The sequence below is a fragment of the Hyaena hyaena genome, unplaced genomic scaffold (genome assembly GCF_003009895.1).
Source record: "Hyaena hyaena isolate Hyena2069 unplaced genomic scaffold, ASM300989v1 scaffold_704, whole genome shotgun sequence".
In the NCBI taxonomy this organism is placed as follows: domain Eukaryota; kingdom Metazoa; phylum Chordata; class Mammalia; order Carnivora; family Hyaenidae; genus Hyaena; species Hyaena hyaena.
In genome coordinates, this window is record NW_024081336.1 from 465,220 (window position 1) to 485,099 (window position 19,880).

Below are 19,880 nucleotides of genomic sequence, written 5' to 3' on the forward strand. Positions count from 1 at the left end.
CAGGTAAGGCCGGGAATCCACTCTGAGAAGCTGGTAATTGTTGACATGAAACTGGCAGGGGAAGGAAAGGGGAGATTCATGCAAAGGCGAGAATTTCAAAAAAAGTTGAGATGGTAAGGGAGAGAACTCCCAAAAGACCTTGGAGTACACCGGAGGCTGAGTACGACAACAGCAATCTCTTCCTTTGTGGACGACGGGAGGAGTCCCCTCGCAGCTGCAAACTCTGGAAACTCCATGCTGGGGCTGGGGGCTGGGGTCCCCAGAAAGCCTCACAAGAAGGCGTAGCACCGCTCTCGGAGGCACCCGAAGCAGTCCTGGGACTGCTCGGCCTTGGCACCGCATGTATCCTTCAGCCATTCCCGGAAGCGGTCTTCCTCTTTCTTGAGCACCAGAAACTGGCCAAGGACTACATAGGCCTTTTCAAAGCCCCTTTCCTTCAGCTTCTTGCCCAAGACTTCACCAATCCGGGCCAGGCTCCCCCACTGGCTTTACCCCCATGGGCTCGGCCACGAAGTCGCGGTGCTCTGGGGAGGTTGTCATCTTGATCAGGTTAATTGACAGCTCGCGCTCCCGTAAGGGGCTCCTCCTGCCACCCAGCAGCTCCGAGCGATCAAATATGTACCTTAAATTAATGACTGCAAATGTATCTACTATATGTTTCTGAAAAGTTTTTCTTGTAAAAGTATGCCTTAACTGATAGTTTGAGCAGAAATGCCAGTTTTCAAAAGGGAAGACAGTGAGGAGTATATGAATGATCCCTGTGAACGACTGTTTTAATTACTTATTTTGTGAATCTTAATAACATAGGTGAAAAGGGGGAAGAACAGTGTCATGCTCTATTGCTCCTCATCATTCAATCTAGTTGAGTAAATCATCTATTTTCATTTTAACATAAAGCTTTTGGTCTCAAAGCTTTCAGTAAAAATGAAATTTTACATTATTCATTTAATCTAAAAATATACAGAACCTTTCCTCAATACCACCATAATTCCCAGTTCTTCTCTTTGCTCTTTGTCCCACCATAAAACTTACCATTTTGGTTAGTCCAGTCCAGACAAGTAGGGATTGCTCCACCTGGTGAGTATGTCCTCAAATAAAAGCTCAACTATGAATTCTACTGTTTGTTCTGCTGAGTTCACCATGAGCACGTTACTCTTCCACCATCAGTTGGTAATCCAGCTGATCACCCACTTAGCATTATCCAAGCAAGTCATTGTGCAACATGCCTCTGCTATCATCACACCTCCACTTTCCATAAGCCTCATATCAGAGTTAGTCTTATTACTGTAGAAACAGCTCGTTTTGCATTATAAGCAATCTTTCTCGTTTATGAGACTTGGCTCAATGATTTTAGCTTTACTCCAAAACTTAAACCACCTTTAAAGGGAAAGTTTCACAAGCAGTAAATGTTTAAAAATACAATTCAGAATTGGAAAGCTATTCCCAAATGAGCATTTCTTAAATTATTTGTAGCAGTAGCCTCAGTAGATGAAGTAATTGGTCTTGGTGCTGTACAGTGATCATGTGAAAAAGAATAATCCATACCAGAATGTTTATGTTCTGATAGAGTCATTTAAGAAAATTCAACCTAACAATCATACCTCATTATTCATTGATTTTAAAAGAATATATATTCTTGAGACACCTGGGTGCCTCAGTTGGTTAAACATCTGACTTTGGCTCAGGTCATATCTCACAGTTCATGAGTATGAGCTCCATGTCGGACTCTGTGCTGACAGCTTGGAGCCTGGAGCCTGCTTTGGATTCTGTATCTCCCTTTCTGTCTGCTCTTCCCCTGCTCATGTGCTGTCTCTCTCTCTCTCTCAAAAATAAACATTACAAAAATTTTTAAAAAGAATATGTATTCTTTTTGTATATCCCAGAATCTATGGGCAATAAAGAACAGTTTTATCTATTAGACTTGCTTACAGATGTAATAAAATTAAAAAAAAAAACACAAATTGTGTTCAGAGTAAATATTAACTTGAGTGAACTTGCACAGTTAAGAGTTAAAACATAATTTTCTTCTCTAATCTTTATAAAACACTCATTAACTTAGAGTTATGATAAAAATGAAATGTCTATTTACTCTGTTGGGAACAATAATAAAAAAATTCTAAAAGTCTTTTTTTTCTATCTTTGTTCTTGGGCCTTATTTCTCAATATCCTTCCTTAAATTAGCAAGCCTGTTAGTGTCACATCTCAAAAGATGTTATTTCTCATCAAACTTATCCTGTAAAGTATATTCTTCTGAGTAAAGTCTTGATAAACCTTGAAAATCTTGCTGCAGACAGAAAATCTTAAATTTTAATCTCTAGAAATGTTTAAAATATTAACTCTGCCTAAATTCTAATGAGTCTTCTTTAATTATGCGTTATTTTTAAAATTCTCTAAAAACTGTCAAGATAAATTGAGATCTCCTCTCCATTTTGCTATGTGGCCTTATCCTCAGTATTCTTCTCTCCAAAGAGCTCGTTACTCAAAACGGAAAATATAAAGATAGCAACAAGAACTGTTATACCTGGGTAATTTTGCCCAGATAGTTGCAGGGTATTGTTGGTTTTGTTTTGCTTTTACAAATTCCTGGAAATCTGAAGTTTCTGGATTATGTATGAATTGCTAGAATTAAAATCTATAAGAACAGGGGCCATGTTCTTCCCTGTTCCATCATTCCACACAGAGATCTGGAAATTAGAGAGTGAAGTAAAAGGAAAGAATATATATATATTTTTAATAATTATTTTGGGTCCACTGGTGGTTCAGTTGGTTGAGCGCTGACTTCGACTCGGGACATGATCTCTCGGTTCATGGGTTTGAGCCCCGCATCGGGCTCTGTGCTGACAGCTCAGAGCCTAGAGCCTGCTGCAGATTCTGTGTCTCCCCTCCCCTGCTCATGCTCTGTCTCTGTCTCTAAAAATATATAAACATTAAAAAATAATAATAAATAAATAATAAATTATTTTTTATAATAGAAATTTTTTATTTTGTTTTGTTTTATTTTATTTATTTATTTTGAGAGAGAGGGTGGGAGAGAGAGATTGAATTCCAAGCAGGTTCTTCACTGGCAGCATGAAGCCTGACTTAAGTCTTGAACTTGCAAACTATGAGATCATGACCTGAGTTGAAACCAAGAGCCAGTAAGTAGTAGCTTAACCAGCTGAGCCACCCAGGCATTCCTCGAATTTTTTTTTTTTTTTTTTTATCAAAACCTGCTCTGATTCTGTATGAAGGCCTAGAACTCATAGACCACCTCTATCTTAACTTCCATTGCCTATCCTATAGGACATCTCCAGAGTCATAGATTATAGGAGGGTGCTTCCGTAAAATGTATTCACTTCTCTTTCTCTTTTTTTTTAAATGCTTATTTATTTTTGAGAGAGAGACAGAGAGAGAGAGAGAGAGGCAGAGAGAGAGAGACACAGAAACAAAGAAGGTCCAGGGCTCTGAGCCTCATGAATCGTGAGATCATGACCTGAGTCAAAGTCATACATTTAACTGACTAAGCCACACAGGTGCCCCCATTTCTCTTGATTTCTTTTTAGCTGTGCTCCTAAGGAACTTCAATATATTGATTAAGAGTATGAGGTTCTAGGGGCGCCTGGGTGGCTTAGTCGGTTAAGCGTCTGACTTTCGCTTAGGTCATGATCTGGCGGTTCGTGGGTTCGAGCCCCGCGTCGGGCTCTGTGCTGACTGCCAGCTCAGAGCCTGGAGCCTGTTTCAGAGTCTGCGTTTCCCTCTCTCTCTCTGACCCTCCCCTGCTCACGCTGTTTCTCTCTCTCCCTCTCCTAGAAATAAATAAAAAAAATAAAAATATTAAAAAAAAAAAAAAGAGTATGAGGTTCTAGAGTTGATAGACCCAAGTTTCAATACAGCTTTGTCCTTTATTGCAAGTGTGACCTCAAGCAAGTTACTAAACTTCCCTCTATTCAATTTACCCATTTGTAAAATAATAATCCTTATTCCAGAGATGATTAAATGAGATAATTCATCTAAAACATTTAGTGCTAGTTGACACCATGGAAATCAATCAATAAACTTAAGTATTATCATTATTATTACTACTGCTATAATTATATTTTTTTAACTTATTACAAACTCCATGAGAGCAATAATCATTCTTTTTTAAGCCTTGTATCTCCAGTACTTAGCATAGTATTTAATATGTGTTTTTTAACTGAACTGCTTTGATACTCTTCTTTTCTCCTGATTGGGCATGGGGTAGGTAAGAGATAATATATAATATTCTTAGCTGATGAATCATGAACAGTGATTGCCTGATCTATATTTCTAAACTAAAACTCAAATGCCCAAATTTTAAAGGGGGAGGAAGATTGGCTTATAACTTTAAACTGAGAATAGTGAAATTTGAGCAAAAGCTAATGAGGTTACTTGAATGTTTGTGTTCTGCTTTTTCCTTGCATATGCTGCTTGGTTTTTAAAACCAACACAGGTGGGTTGCCTACCTGGCTCCGTCGGTAGAGCATGCGACTCGGTCTGGGTCATAAAAGCAACACAGATAAAGAAAGAGATGACCAAAAAGAGAGGAGAAAGTGCCAGAGCAACAAGAAATTTAGTTACCATATTTCACCCTATTATTGTTATGTTGAGGGAATATTCCAGTTGTCTGTTTACAAAGCAAGTTCCCCCACCCACATGGAAAAAGTCTGGTGATTCTTCAACTGTGGCTAAATGCCTACCTTTCCATATTACCTGCAAGAAGTTTCCAAGAAGGCTTCCTTAAGGGAACTCACCATGTAAATGTATGATGAGAAGAAAAATTGTAAGATCATTAGGGCTTCCTCCTCATTGAGAAATTCTTGCTAAGTAAATCTTTATCTGTGTGTTTTTTAAAACATGCATGGTTTTTAAAAAAATTTTAATGTTTATTTACTTTTGAAAGATAGAGTATGAGCAGGGGAAAGGCAGAGAGAGAGGGAGACAGAATCTGAAGCAAGTTCCAGGCTCTGAGCTGTCAGCACAGAACTCAATGTGGGGCTCAAACACATGAACCACGAGATTACGACCTGAGCCGAAGTCGGACACTCAATCAGTTGAGACTCCCAGGTGCCCCTGTGTGTCTGCATGTTTTACACAGCATACACCTTGCTTTAGGAAGCACCATAAGTAGGGGCAGATAGTGCTATTTTTCATTTGGAATACACTGGAATGTTGGTTTTTCAAAATTCCTCATGCAGCATAATAAAAGGATTTAAAATGTCATATATAGGCCACTTTGAGTACTTCTCTTGGTGCTGTCAGCACAGAAATCAACTGATAAAATGATTCCACCAGACAAGGTGAGGCCTATTAAAACATTACATCATTCTGTATACAGCGAGCCAAGGAAGGATCTTCTCATATGGCACCTCCATGAGGAGCTTGTCCAGTGAACATTTCAGTGACGCAAGTGGTTATGATTCTACTTTTGCTTGAGAAAATACTTTGTAAGTTACTCATCCTGCTCTTAGGAAATTTAGACATATATAGTGAGCTCCACAAAACACTTGCGATCACCAAACCCAGCCCTCTTATTTTTGAAGTTTATCCAAGACCAAACTGGTAGAAAACTGGCACTAAAACCCAGGTCTCCTTTTCACTACCTCACACTGATTCCTAGTTATTTAATGTAAAAGTAAGTAATTTTATTTTAGGAACATTCTTCTGTTCCTTCTGTAGTATAATTAAGGATGTATTTCCAAACAATGATTCTCATGCCAGAAAGTCCCTCGATTTCATATTTATGTTCTTGACGTTATCTATTTAATTTTGTAAGATATAAAAGTAAAACATTTAGAATTTCTCCCTTCCAATCACTTCTCGGTCTTTTGGCTAAGATCGGGTGTAGAATTTCTCTCTTCCAGAGAAATTGTAACTTGGTAAATATGTATTACATTTAAGTTTTTCAAAATAGTAAAACTAAGTGAAATTAGTGCCACTCAGTGAAATGTCAGTAATTCATTTTGGGAATAGACCTAAACACCCATATTTTTTAGTTTTTAAAAAATTTTTTTAAATGTTTTATTTATTTCTTAGAGAGAGAGAGAGACAGAGTGAGCAGGGGAGGGTCGGAGAGAGAGGGAGATACAGAATCTGAAACAGGCTCCAGGCTCTGAGCTAGCTGTCAGCATAGAGCCCAACGCGGGGCTTGAACCTACAAACAGTGAGATCATGACCTGAGCCAAAGTCAGAGGCTTAACGTCAGACTGAGCCACCCAGGTGCCCCTATAGTTTTTTTTTTTCTTTGAAGCTTATTTATTTATTTGTTTATTTGAAGGTGTGGAGCAGAGAGAGGGAGAGAAGTTTGTTAAGCAAGCTCCATGCTGTCAGTGCAGAGTCCAACACGGGGCTTAATCATGAGATCAAGACCTGAGCCAAAATCAAGACTCTTAACCAACTGAGCCACCCAGGCACCCAAGATTTTTTAAAAATTTTTTTTAACGTTTATTCATTTTTGAGAGACAGAGCATGAGCAGGGGAGGGGGAGAGAGAGAGGAAGACACAGAATGTGAAGCAGGCACCAGGCTCTGAGCTGTCAGCACAGAGCCCGATGCAGAACTTGAACTCACAAATCATGAGATCATGACCTGGGCCAATGTCAGACACCCAACCGACTGAGCTACCCAGGTGCCCCAAACGTATTCTCTTTCTTTTGAAAGTCTCTAGGACTCTTCACTTAGAAACAAAATTTGACTACTCAGCCTAAAAGACAAAATCTCAATGAAAAAATCTTCCAGGGAATTGTCTTTGTGCTTAGCCATCATCAGACAAGTTCTTAGAATAATACCAAGACCTAGACTACCTCATATTCCTGTAACCTAGAGTGACAACTACAGGGTTTTTAAATTTGAATTTAAACCCTAACTCTGCCACTTAACAATAGCTCTATCACCTTAGGCAAATTAAGGAACCTTGCAGTGCCACTGTTTGCTTCTGCGTTAAGATGATAATTCCTACCTTTCAGTGGTGTTGTAATGACTGGATAAAGCAATATATATATAAACTGCCTCCAGAGAATGCCTAAGACATAGTAGGATCTGAATAAATGGTACTACTTGCATTATTACCCCTCAAACAAGAATCATTCCTGCCTTCTAATTCTTTCAGTACTTACAGATTCTCATATTTTAAATGACCAAAACTAATGCTGATCACTAGGTGGTCATATTTTCTCAGTATAACTTTGTAGGCTAATTTATCTCCCTGTTTAATTTTTGTGTGTAACCCATAGTTATCACATTTCTGGCATGTACTTATTATGGTAAGACTTTCCAGCTTAGTGCTTTCCCTCTCTAGAAGACCAGAACCCTTAATTATGCACTTTTCCCCTAGCCACATAGCCAGGGATTTAGAGCTCCTTAAGAAGATTAATTAAAACTGCTGCCATTCCTGCAGCAAAGCTTCTTTTACTTTGGACTGCTGAACTGAGGGTTAAGTATTTTATCCCAGAGCAAATCAATAGCAACACTGGATGTGGAAGCCAACAAGCTAGATTACCAGCCCTTTGTCCCACTGAAAGAACATCTCCGTTGACTGATTTTCTCTTCTGTGGGATTTCCACAATACCTTAGTGAGAATCTGCCTAGAGACAAGAGCACCTTCCTGTACTGTGATATGATGTATCCGCACACTCACAGACAATTCCCCATTGATCTTAACTGTACAAAAGGGAAGCCTGGCACACTGCTTAAGAAGGGCAAGTCAACCTAATTAACAATTGCACTTACTCCCAGCTTTTTTACATCAATAGTGCTTTGTCTATGTTGCTTAGCCCTTGAATACTTATGGGTGGGTTTCCTGCTTACAAATAACTAGCCAATATTTACCTAACTTAGGCTTATTAGATAATTTAATTTTGTCTATTTTTCCAGATCATTGGTGTAATAAGTAGTCTGGCCCAAATGTCAATTATTGCTTGCTCCTTGACACATAAATGAAAATACCTCCATATTCTTTGGTATACAGCATTATATTTTTTGTTTCCTCATGGAAACTGAAAGCAAGTCAAAATATATCCTTTTATTAAGAAATGTTTTGTGCTTTGCTTTCATAATATAGTTTTGGGCCAAAGCTCAGACTGAATTTACCTTATAAACCAATCTCTAAAATTATGAATTTAGTGTTTTAAAAGTTGATTGTCATTAATCAGAGTGGTAGAGAAGAGATTTTAGTAAACAAAAAGTCTCAAAATTATCAAGTATAGCATGTATAACATAAGATACATGCAAGTATTACCTAGAATGTGTGTGTGTGTGTGTGTGTGTGTGTGTGTAAAAGAAACTGCAGAGGTAAATTTTGAATTAAAGCAAAATTTAATCCTAATGTATAGACTGCTTATAAAGATATCTTACCCATGAGAGGTTATATACCATTTTTATGGCATTTTGATTTGGGCTCTTCAATAATTAAAAATATGTTCCCCTCAATATGAGCTCAATTATTAAATACGTTATTTTAAAAATGGAAAACACAAAGAGAAAAATAAATCATAGGTTGTACTGTTCAACCACCATTATGTGCTACCTCAAATCTTCAACTTGATAAGCACCTTTGCTTTACAAAATCCTTCAAACATTCCAATATTTATATCTTCAGTTTTAGAATAAAAACGAAAATGTAATTGAAAAATAACAGAGTTTATGCTTAGCAATTTGGAGATTTTGGATTACTCATTCTAATATGTCAATTTCAGTTCATCATGTTAGTCCATATTTAATAATAAGCCTGTAGAATTCCTACGGCTGTTTATTCCTTGTGATGAAATTCAAGATAGATTGTACCAGAAACAGTTTTCTTAACTATTCATAAATATTGAAGGTAAGAAAAAAGGATGGAGCTGAAGTAGAGTTCTTTACAGCTCATGTTTCTTGTCATCTAATGCTGGCAAACTGACAACATTATCCAAGAGCATGGTTCTCTAGTAAGTAAACCATGTTCAGATATGTTTCCCAGTTTAATACAAATACATGTATTCAGAAGAGGAAATTGGTTTGTTGATATGTCCCAGGCAGATTGTTTCCTGTTTTGGAAATCACTGTGCTCAGTTATTCAGAGCTGAGATGATTCTATTCATCCTCCATAAGGGGAGGCCAGCTCAGTGCAAATGATTTCAAATATTTCAGTACAATTAAAGCTCAAGTTGTAAGATTCACTGGATACCTAAATATAAAACATTTGTTTTTTTCCTATAAATTAAAAATGTTTATTTTTTATATGCTATGATATTTTATTTTTTTCCATACTTTGTCAAAAGAACTTGGAGTTTCTATTTCAATTTCCATTTAGGCAATCAATTTTATGAAATCCCTTCTGGTAAGATGAGATGTAATTTTATAGTTATAGGAAACTCTTAGCTACTCCCATTAGTAGAGGCAAAAAGTTTTTGGAAATTACATATTTGCCAGTAACTCCATTTTTCCCGATCACATTTTCCATATAACCTGCTACTAACAAGTAAAGTAATTGATATAAATTTTATATTACTCCCAAATTTTACTATGTTAATCATGTTGTACACCCAACACTCTAAACTCCCTTCCTTTGGTACATGTACCATACACTTTCCTTCCTTCTTTCTTTCTTTCTTTCTTTTTTTTTTTCCTGTATAACTTTTGCCCTGGCCACCTGTTTAAAGTAGGAGTTTGCAAAAGCATTACCACCTCCAGTTCCAGTGATTGGACCAAGCCAGGCTGATAACAGGCATTCCCAAGATGTTTTCTAATTTAGTAGGGAAGGGACCAGATGAAAGGAGGTATTTGTTAACTAAATGTACTAATTTAGGATTTATTTGTGATCATTTATTATTTAGTGTTTTTATAAAATGATTTAAAAATTCCTCCTTACATAACAAAAATAGAGTGTAACCTGTTGTTATATTTGGATCTGATAATAATATGGAGTTTAGCAATTTTTAGGTAGCTAAACATGTTTTATTCTATCACTGCTTTTTAAAAATTACTGAAGTACAGTTGACACACACTGTTATATTAGTTTCAGGTGTGAAACATAGTGATTCAGCAATTCTATACAATGCTTAATGCTGACCATGATAAGTGTAGTTTTCCATACAATGTTATTCTACTATTACAATATTTTTTGCTGCTAAATTATTGTTTCCATTTGGTCCTTGACTTGATAGGACTTCAAGGTGGGTAAAAAGCTACCTAGTGGCTGCAGAGAGAGGCTTAGGCATAAGCCCTGGCACCAGAGGGATGTGAGAGGGGTCCCTCAAAGGCTTCTGGGCTTTGGAAGCTCCTCGTCATGCTAGAAGGTGAGCCTTTTCGAGAGATACTTGCCCAGCCCAGCCTGGTGGCCAGCTGGCCTGTGGAGGTTAATCAGATAGTTATCCATCTTCTTGATGAGTTTCACCTCCTGATCTAGGAAGTGGTTCTCCAGGAAGTTTCAGAGGTAGAGGTCTGTGTGGCAGAACCCAGGCCATGCATATCCAAAGAGCCTGGTTCAGGTTCTTCTCCAGGATCACGGCGGCTTCCATGGTGTCCAGGGTTTTATGGCACTCATCTTAGGATGGCTTCTGTATGTCCTGGAAGAGGGAGCAGTTGCAGCACTGGTTTTGCACCTTCAAGTGATATTTAGCTCCCTTGCACTTCTCCTCAACCAACTCGTAGCTGAAGTGGCTCACTCTCTCCAGAGCCACATTGTTGCTGTGGAAATAGAAGCCCAGAGAGAGGTAGGTGTGGGAGGCCAGCAGATGCATGCTGACCAGGTGTTTGACAGTGTTTCCCATGTTGGTGAAATAGTTCTGACAAATATGGGAGCTCAAGGATGATCAGTAATAAGGAGCTATACTCAAAATAGGGTGTTGGCTGGTCCCAGTCCCAGACTGGCTGAGAACATGGCTCGATAGTTTGTGACTGGAAAAAAGTTTGGAGGCTGCTCAGAGGCTGATAGAAGGGACATTCCTGGGTCTGTTCTGTCCAAATACTGTTAAAGTAAGAAACAGATTCACAGGACTGTGGACACACTGCCTATTATAGTATTATTGACTATATCCTCTATGATGATCTTTTTTTCAAAGTTTATTTATTTTGAGAGAGAGAGAGAGAAAGAACAAGTGGGGGAGGGGCAGAGAGAGAGGGGGACAGAGGATCTGAAGTGGGCTCTGTGCTGACGGCAGAGAGTCCAATATGGGGCCTGAACTCACAAACCTTGAGATCATGACTTGAGCAGAAGTTGGATGCTTAACCAACTGAGCCACCCAGGCGCCCCCTCTCTTGTCCTGTACTTTTCATCCCCATGACTTACTTATTTTATAACTGTAAGCCTGTACTTCCCAATCCCCATCACCTATTTTGCCCATCCCCCCACCTACCAGTCACTAGTTTGTTCTCTGTATTTAAGTTTGTATTTAAGTCTCCTTTTGTTTTTCATTTGTTTGTTTTGTTTCTTAGATTCCACATATAAGTGAAATCATATGGTATTCGTCATTCTCTGTCTGTCTTACTTTACTTTGCGTAATACCCTCTAGGTCCATCCATGTTGTTGGAAATGACAAGATCTCATCATTTTTTATCACTGAGTAATATTTCATTGTATATACATATATATACACATCTTTTTTATCCATTCATCTATCAGTGGGCAGTTGGGTTGCTATCATATCTTGGCTATTGTAAATAATGCTATAATAAATATAGAGGTACAAGTATGTTTTTGAATTTGTGTTTTCATTCTCTTTTGGTAAGTACCAAGTAGTGGAATTACTGGATCATATGGGATTTCTACTTTAATTTTTTGAGGAATCACACTGTTTTCCACAGTGACTGTTCCAATTTACTTTTCCTACCAGTAGTGCACCAGGTTCCTTTTTCTCTGCATTCTTGCCAATATTTGTTATTTCCTGTCTTTTTGATAATAGCCATTCTCACTGTGTAAGATGATATCTCGTTGTGGTTTTGATTTGCATCTCCCTGATGATAAGTGATGTTGAACACCTTTTTATGTGTTTGTTAGCCATCTGTATGTCTTCTTCAGAAAAAAATGTCTATTCAAGTTCTCTGCTCATTTTTAAATCAGATTGGTTTTTTGGTGTCGAGTTGTAAAAATTCTTTATATATTTTGGATATTAACTCCTATAAGATATATCATTTGCAAATATCTTCATCCATTCAGTAGGTTGACTTTTTGTTTGGTGGATAGTTTCCTTTGCTGTGCAAAAGTTAGTGTAGTCCCAATAGCTTATTTCTGTTTGTGTTTCCCTTGCCTGAGGAGACATATCCATAAATATGTTCCTAAACTCTTGCTTCTAAGTTTGTAGTTTTCTTGTTCTAGAGTTTGATAAATGCCCTCAATAGTACATCACACAATTACTTTCTAAGATTTGAGCATTTGTTCACCTACTTTTGCCAACTCCTGCAATGACAGAAAATGGCAATTTTGCTGAATTAACTCTGGAAAGTGACCATTCCTAATGAGCAGAATTCAATGACAAGGAGATCATTTCCTTGCTGCTTTGTTTTGTTTAAGGCTTAGGACCACCTACTGAGTGGATGGGGGTTGGAAGGCTATTCGCAATTATTTTTTTTTATAGAAAAAAAAGAGTCTGTGCACCTGTCGCACAGCTGTAGTGACAGCCCAATAGGGACAAAGTATGCTGGGAGTGTGCTCAGCAGTTATTTCTCTTATGTGAGGTGTAAATGCTTTGCTGTTTCAGGAATTCCTATGAAAAGCATCAGGCCTAACAGTATCCTCAATGACTTGTTTTTGTGAGAGATTCTATCCTGACTTCATTTTAATTTGTAGAAAGTGATAAAGAGTAGCTTTTTTCCAAAGGCAATAAACTTTATAAAATAGCTTATAGAATGAAACATTTTAAAAGGGAAAACTGAGATGAAAAGAGAGAGAGTGATTTTTGAGCCATTTCCATTATCACAGAAATCTCTATAGAACAATGTTGCTCTGGAGATCCCTATTTTATAAAAATATAGTTTCAAAATTCTGGATACAATTATCAGGGTCACATCCAACTACATTTATCTTAGGTCTTTTTTTTAATGTTTGTTTATTTTTTGAGAGAGAGAGTGGAAGTGAGAGAGGAGCAGAGAGAGAGAGGGGACCAGAAAATCTGAAACAGGCTCTGTGCTGACAGCACCCAGTCCAATGTGGGCTTCGAACTTACAAACCCCAAGATCAAGACGTGAGCCAAAGTCAGTTGCTCAACTGACTGAGCCACCCAGGCACCGTCTTTTTTTTTTTTTTTTTTAAGTTTATTTATTTTGAGACAGAGAGAGTGAGAGAGGTAGGGAAGGGGCAGAGAGAGGGAGAATTTCAAGCAGTCTCCACACTGTCAGCACAGAGCCCAACTTGGGGCTCAAACTCACAAAACTGTGATATCATGCCCTGAACCGAAATCAAGATCGGCCGCTTAACTGACTGTGCCACCCAGGTGCCCCTATATTTACCTTGGGTCTTAAGGAGGCTTTCTGTGTTCTTATACTGAAATATTATTCAGCAAGGAAAATTAACAAAATGATTTACATAAACTTGAATAAACCTTATAATCATAATGTTGAGCAAAAGGTTTAAGATACAGAGAAAACTATTAGTATATGTAGAAGAAAACTATTAGTATGTGTACGTTTATACAAATTTCAATAAAAAAATGGGGCACCTGGGTGGCTCAGTCAGTTATGCATCCCACTTCGGCTCAGTTCATGATCTCCCTGTTCATGGGTTCAAGCCCTGTTATCAGGCTATTTGCTGACAGCTCAGAGCCTGGAGCCTGCTTCACATTCTGTGTCTCCCTCTCTCTGTCTGCCCCTCCTCACTTGGTCTCTCTCTCTCTCTCTCTCTCTCTCAAAAATAAGTAAACATTATAAATTTTTCTTTAAAAAAGTTCCATGTTTATTGATGCATAAACAGTTGGTTAAAAAACTTACCAAAATCAAGGAAATTATCATATAATCATAACTATGGTTATCTCTAAAGAAAAGGGAGGACACACTCTTTTAGGCATACATGGGAGCCCCTCTAGGTTGCCAGCAGTGTTCTATTTCCTAACCTGTGAGGTGGTAACATTTGCATTTTTCTATAAATTCTCCTCAATGTGTTATATTTTGCAATAAATATGGGCTAAAAATCACTGTCACAGTTAATTGAATATGCCTACATCTTTGAAACTGTCAAATCATTTTTAAACTGATACACTGAGAGATTATTCATAACTGCATGGAATCTAGATATGAGTGTACAGGCTAGATTGTTACCTTTTAGTAATGAGAGGAGATCGTTAATTTAAAAATGTTGGCAGTAGATTGTGGTAAACACACTTAAACAAAAATAACATCACTTTTTTATTCCCTGGGGGTGTGCATAAACTAGATGGCATATTCTTATTCAAGTGGCCAGATATTTTAAATATCTTTGCTGAGTTTGCTGTCATTTGCCTCTAGATATCATGTCAAATAAAAGATTAATGAAGGTGTTTATAGATTTAAAAGTGGATACTGATACAGAAGCAGTTATTAAGGACAAGTTAGCACAAATATTCTCCTACTGCCACTAAATGCAGACTAGGTTCAAAAATTTCAGTTGAAAATGCTTCAAATATTCAAAACAATCTCCTATGCTATTATAAACTGGACAGGTTTATAGGCTTTATCAGATACTTGTACAGCAAGGAGGATGATTCATACTCAATTATTCCTAGAACCTGGGGTTGTTACTTATAAGGTGGTAAATTTGGAAAAATAGCAGACTGCTATAATCTGGAGCCTGACTACACTTCCTAATGAATATCCTTTCCAATTATTAATGTCATTCCAACTTAATGCTCTGCTCCTCTCCAAATCTCACTATAGAGTTAAGCTTCTTGAGGTTTTTTTTATCTCCATGCCTTTAACTGTTGTATGAAGACTCCTTTGGTGACTAGTTAGAAAAATCAATTCAAGCTAGGTTAAGAAAAAAGGAAAAATATTTTAAAACTTAAAAAAGAAACAAAAATATGTTAAATAGTTACTATACAATATCAAATCCAGAAGAAAGAACTACTATTAAAATTTGGCTGTGACTCATTTCAGATTTTATGCATACCTGCACAGATAGTTTTTTCTTCACATGAGATGATACTATCTATATTGCTCTTCCAGTGGTTGGGTTTTGTTTTTTTTTTTTCCTTTAATGAATAACCTTGCAAGACAGTATTAAAGAGTACGTTAGAGACCGAGCTTCTCAACTTTGCAATGGCTGCATTAATGTTAAATATTTAGAATATTTCCAATTTAAACAAAAATTTATGGACATTATGTTGGGACCATGAGGATAATCTGCCATACAGAATCCAAGAAAAAGTTTAATAACCATCAGCAGGAATGGAGGAAACAAAGGCAATTCCACCGCAGGAATCCTTTGACTTTGCTTCCAGAGCTCTGTGATTAATACATCTCAGTTTAAAATCTCCAGAGAGTATATCAGATTGGTCTTGCAGGAGTCAGGTACTGCATTTGATCCAATTAGGTTTGACCAAAGAGCTAGGGTCGACGGTAGGAAAAAATATGGCTGTCAGGAAACATCATCTGAGGTGGGATCCAGAGCCCATGTCATATTTGATTTTGTCTTTCTGGTGCTTATGCAGTGTCTTACCATCTCCACAGAGTTGTGACAAAGTAGCTCTCTGTAATAAGTTGTCTTCCTCTCATTTTCCCCCTTTACTTTAGTGTTTTACTGACATCACATGCTTAATTAAAAGATGATTTGTGTGACAGGCCTGAATGAAGTTCAGGTCTAGTGGGGCTAGCTCCATCGAGCTGTAATGAAAGGTGGAAAAGGAAGTCTGTATGAGACCTGAGTCACAGATCCCTTGCCTTCAGTATCCAATGCACATGTCCCCATGCTTGCTTTCTGTAGCTCCAGAACTGCATGTCCAACTACTAGCAAACACCTCCGTCTACACATCCATTGGACACTTCAAATGAGCATTTTCCAACACCGAATTTACCTTCTTTTCACAGACTTCTGCTTGTTCTAGTTTACCTTAATCAATAGCATCTCACCGTGCTTTCCAGTCAGTCAGCAACTTCTGTCAGCTATTTATGCACTGTTAAATCATTCCCTTGTTCTCCAATCCACTGCTACTGCCCCGGTTTATGCTGCCATCTTCTCTAGCCTGCACAACTGCCAACTAATTCATGAAACTTCTCTCCTGCCTCGAGTTTCTTGTTGTTGTTGTTGTTTTTGTTTTTGTTTTTTGTTTTGTTTTGTTTTTAAGAGAGTGAGCACACATGGGAGCTGGGAGGAACACAGAGAGAGAGAGAGAGAGAGAGAGAGAGAGAGAGAGAATCCCAAGCAGGCTTCACTCTGTCAGCACACAGCACACACCAGGTGGGGCTCAATCCCACAAAAAGTGAGACCATGACCTGAACCATAATCAAGAGTTGGATGCCCAACTGACTGAGCCACCTAGGCCTCCACTCCTGCCTCTAGAATTACTTTTACAGTCAGCTCTTGACCCTGCACCCAGTGAAAGCAAGACCTTTCTTTGCAACTATTCTCTGTTAAGAATAAAGCCCGAAATCCTTTGCATAGTTCAGCACAGTATCGCACTGCACGGCCTGCTAGGCATTTCATGAGTTGTCCACTTCTTCCATCTTAGCCACTCTATCTTCTTACCCATTACCTTTTCTCTCTGTTTTCTTGCAGCTCCCTGATTTCTTGCCTCTAGAACAATAGTTCTGAACCTTGAATGCACATTAGAATCATCTGGAGAGGTTTAAAAATCCCACTAATTTAGGTGTACCAGACCAATTAAATCAGAACTCCGGGGGTGGGACCCAAGGCTAGGGATCAATATGTTTTTAAAGCTCCCCAGATTATTTCAATGTATGGCCAAGTTTGAGAGCCTCAGCAAAACTTTGCATATATTTATTCCCTCACCTTGAGCCAATCACCATTCCCCTCTTTGTTTATTCTTGACCCCCTCATCCTATTTATCGGACAGACCCACATATACAGGGAAGGCTTTCTTGACCACATAATATGAATTATGTAAATAGATGCAGATTTTTGAACAATGGGACTCTCAAGATCTCTGAATTCTTATTTATAAATTATCTTTTGGACCATTTGATATCTATATAATAAAGATCTGGAAGATGTAACTGTGTTTGTTGGACTAATAATATGCATTCATTCATTAACTACCTCTGTCAGAATTTGTGCTAATTGTTTGTCTAATTATCTTGTTTCATCCTTTCAGTAATTTTTAGGAAGTATTCAGATCACAGATTAAAGCTTAGACAGTTTAACAAAAATAGACTAAATATATATTTATATGTATTATATATTGTGTTTATAAAAAGCTATGTATTAATTATATCGTTTAAATATAATTATTATATATTATAATTTTAATTATATATTATTTAGTATACAGAATATATATTAATAGAAACTAAATATGTAACATATACTAAAGCTAAAGTACAGATACCAGTATGAATCATAAAACAAACAGAATATGAAATATTCCCCCAGGTTCTTTTTTTATCAGCATTATAAATGAAAGGTTTTTAAATCTTTTAAACAAGAAACTGTTTTGAAACGTATGTTTTAAAATTTTCAGATGATTATGGAAAGAACTATTCAGCAGCATAGCAGAAGAATAATAAATAAAAAATTTGGAAATGTCAACGAATGGTTTTGTGAAAACAACATTTTCTGATAAGCACATAAAGATTCAGATAAGAGAAATGGCAAATTATTTTGCTTTAAATTGGAATATAGTTCTTTGAGTCTTCTCGTGTATCTTTAAGAGGATACATTTCAAAATCAGCAGTTAGGAACAAAAGCTTAAAGGGGATTTCTGGTAGTTTTAATGCTACAGAAGTTTTATATCTACTGCATACAGTTTTATATCTACTGCATGGTTGATAGAATTAAGGTTCCAGAATCAGCACACACACCACGCCCTTTTTATTCACTATCCCTTCATTGCTTCATGATTCCCCTCCCCTCCCCTCAAATCACAATCTCTCTTTATTTTTCCAGCTTGCATTGTGTGTTCATTCACCTCCTGTGTGATTACCATAAATAATCAGCAAGATAGGACCTGTGTGGTACAAATGCCACACCTTTGTTGCGTTGTGAGCAACCACTTGAAGTGGTAGCAACCTAAACATTTGCACACTTTTTAAAGCCACAATGTCCTGTATTTAAGTATTTCACAAGTAAGTCTTTTAACATCCAATAGGTAAAATACCTCAATGCCACTCCATAGATAATACCTGACCCAAAAGTCACCTTCTGGTTGGCCACAACACTTGACTCTACATGCCTGGGATGGGTGTTGACTTCAGCAAGATGATTCTTTCAAATTAAAAACAAAACACAAAAAAGCAATTGTTCTTCCCTATTAAGAACTGAGCAGGGGAAAACAAAAGGCTTTGTTCAGTTGTAAATCGTGTAAAAACAAGGGTCTGTTACCTGCTTCTGCAAAGACTGAAGTAAAGCAATCAGCAACATGACTTTAGGGATTGTAAAATCCCAGAAAAAGAATATTATGCTACTTTATTGAGCCAGATATTCATGTGAAAGGAAAAATAAGATAAAATAAAAATAAAATACAATTAAAAAAATAAGTTCCCAGGAAATAAAAGATAAGTAAGAAAAACTCCCCTGATGGGTTTCTTTGGCCCATCCCTTCTTCACTGCCAGACTCAGACCTCCAATAAGTATTACTTTTTCCCTGTGCTTGTTTGTGTGCTCTGTGGGTCTTCCCAGCTGCAAGGCAATTTTTCATTCCCATTCTTCCCAAAGAAAATATGAGGTCAGTTACCATGTAATGATAAGTCCTCAGTTTTGGAGAGTTATAAAACTCTGATTTCCAAATCACTAATACCACTTCCTGCCCAGCCCCTCATATATATGGGGCCTGAGGTGTGCAAAAAGACAAAATTATACCATTAGATGGTACTGTATAAACCGGACCATTTCTGTAACTTAAAAGTGAAGAAACAGAGTCCAAAAGAATTCTTTTGTTCAAATTCATGCTAGTTATTGGTACACTAAAATAGGATTCAGATCTCATGAGTTCCAGTCAAGTATATTTTCCTATACTTAATTATTTGTCTTAGTAAGTTTATTTTGCTTACAAAATTTCATAACATCCTTTGAGATAGATAGCCGGAGATACCTGGATTATCATAAAACTAAGTCGTTATCACCAAAGAGAAGCATAGAATTTAATTGAAATTCCTAAACATTCATTTTGTATTGTACTTAATCACAAAGTTCACAGATGCCAGATTTTTTATTTCAATATCTGGCTTTTGCCAGCACAATCTCCCCTGGGTAATCTGTTTCTTATCATCATTTTGCAATGTAATTTTAACTGTTGCATTTCCTTTGATTTGGCACTGTCATCCTTTCCAATGTTGACTAACCATTGCACATTGTTTTCAAACAAGTTGGTATAGCTTCTCTGGAGGAACTAGTGAGAAAATTGAGATAGACTAACTGCTTTTCTAAAATAGCTGCCTCTTAACTCTCTGTGTTTTATGCAACTTTCCTTCTCCACCGAGGTAGGTGGCTTCTGGGATGAACTCAACTGAGCCAAATCTTTTCTGATAACTTGTCTTAAAAGGTCTTGAATCATGGGGCGCCTGGGTGGCTTAGTCGGTTGAGCGTCCGACTTTCGCTTGGGTCATGATCTCGCGGTTCGTGGGTTCGAGCCCCGCGTCGGGCTGTGTGCTGACTGCCAGCTCAGAGCCTGGAGCCTGTTTCAGTCTGTGACTCCCTATCTCTCTGACCCTCCCCTGCTCACGCTGTCTCTCTCTCTCTCTCCTAGAAATAAATAAAACATTAAAAAATATTTAAAAAAAAAAAAAGGTCTTGAATCAGGTTTACTTCTTGCTCATTAGCCAAATATCAAA

General features: G+C 37.5%; 2 pseudogenes; both read right to left on the reverse strand.

Annotated features, from left to right (window-relative positions):
- Window positions 1-269: 269 nt before the first annotated feature.
- On the reverse strand, window positions 270-540 carry LOC120220528 (annotated as a pseudogene).
- A 9,720-nt stretch (window positions 541-10,260) lies between these two features.
- LOC120220529 lies at window positions 10,261-11,832 on the reverse strand (annotated as a pseudogene).
- Window positions 11,833-19,880: the final 8,048 nt, after the last annotated feature.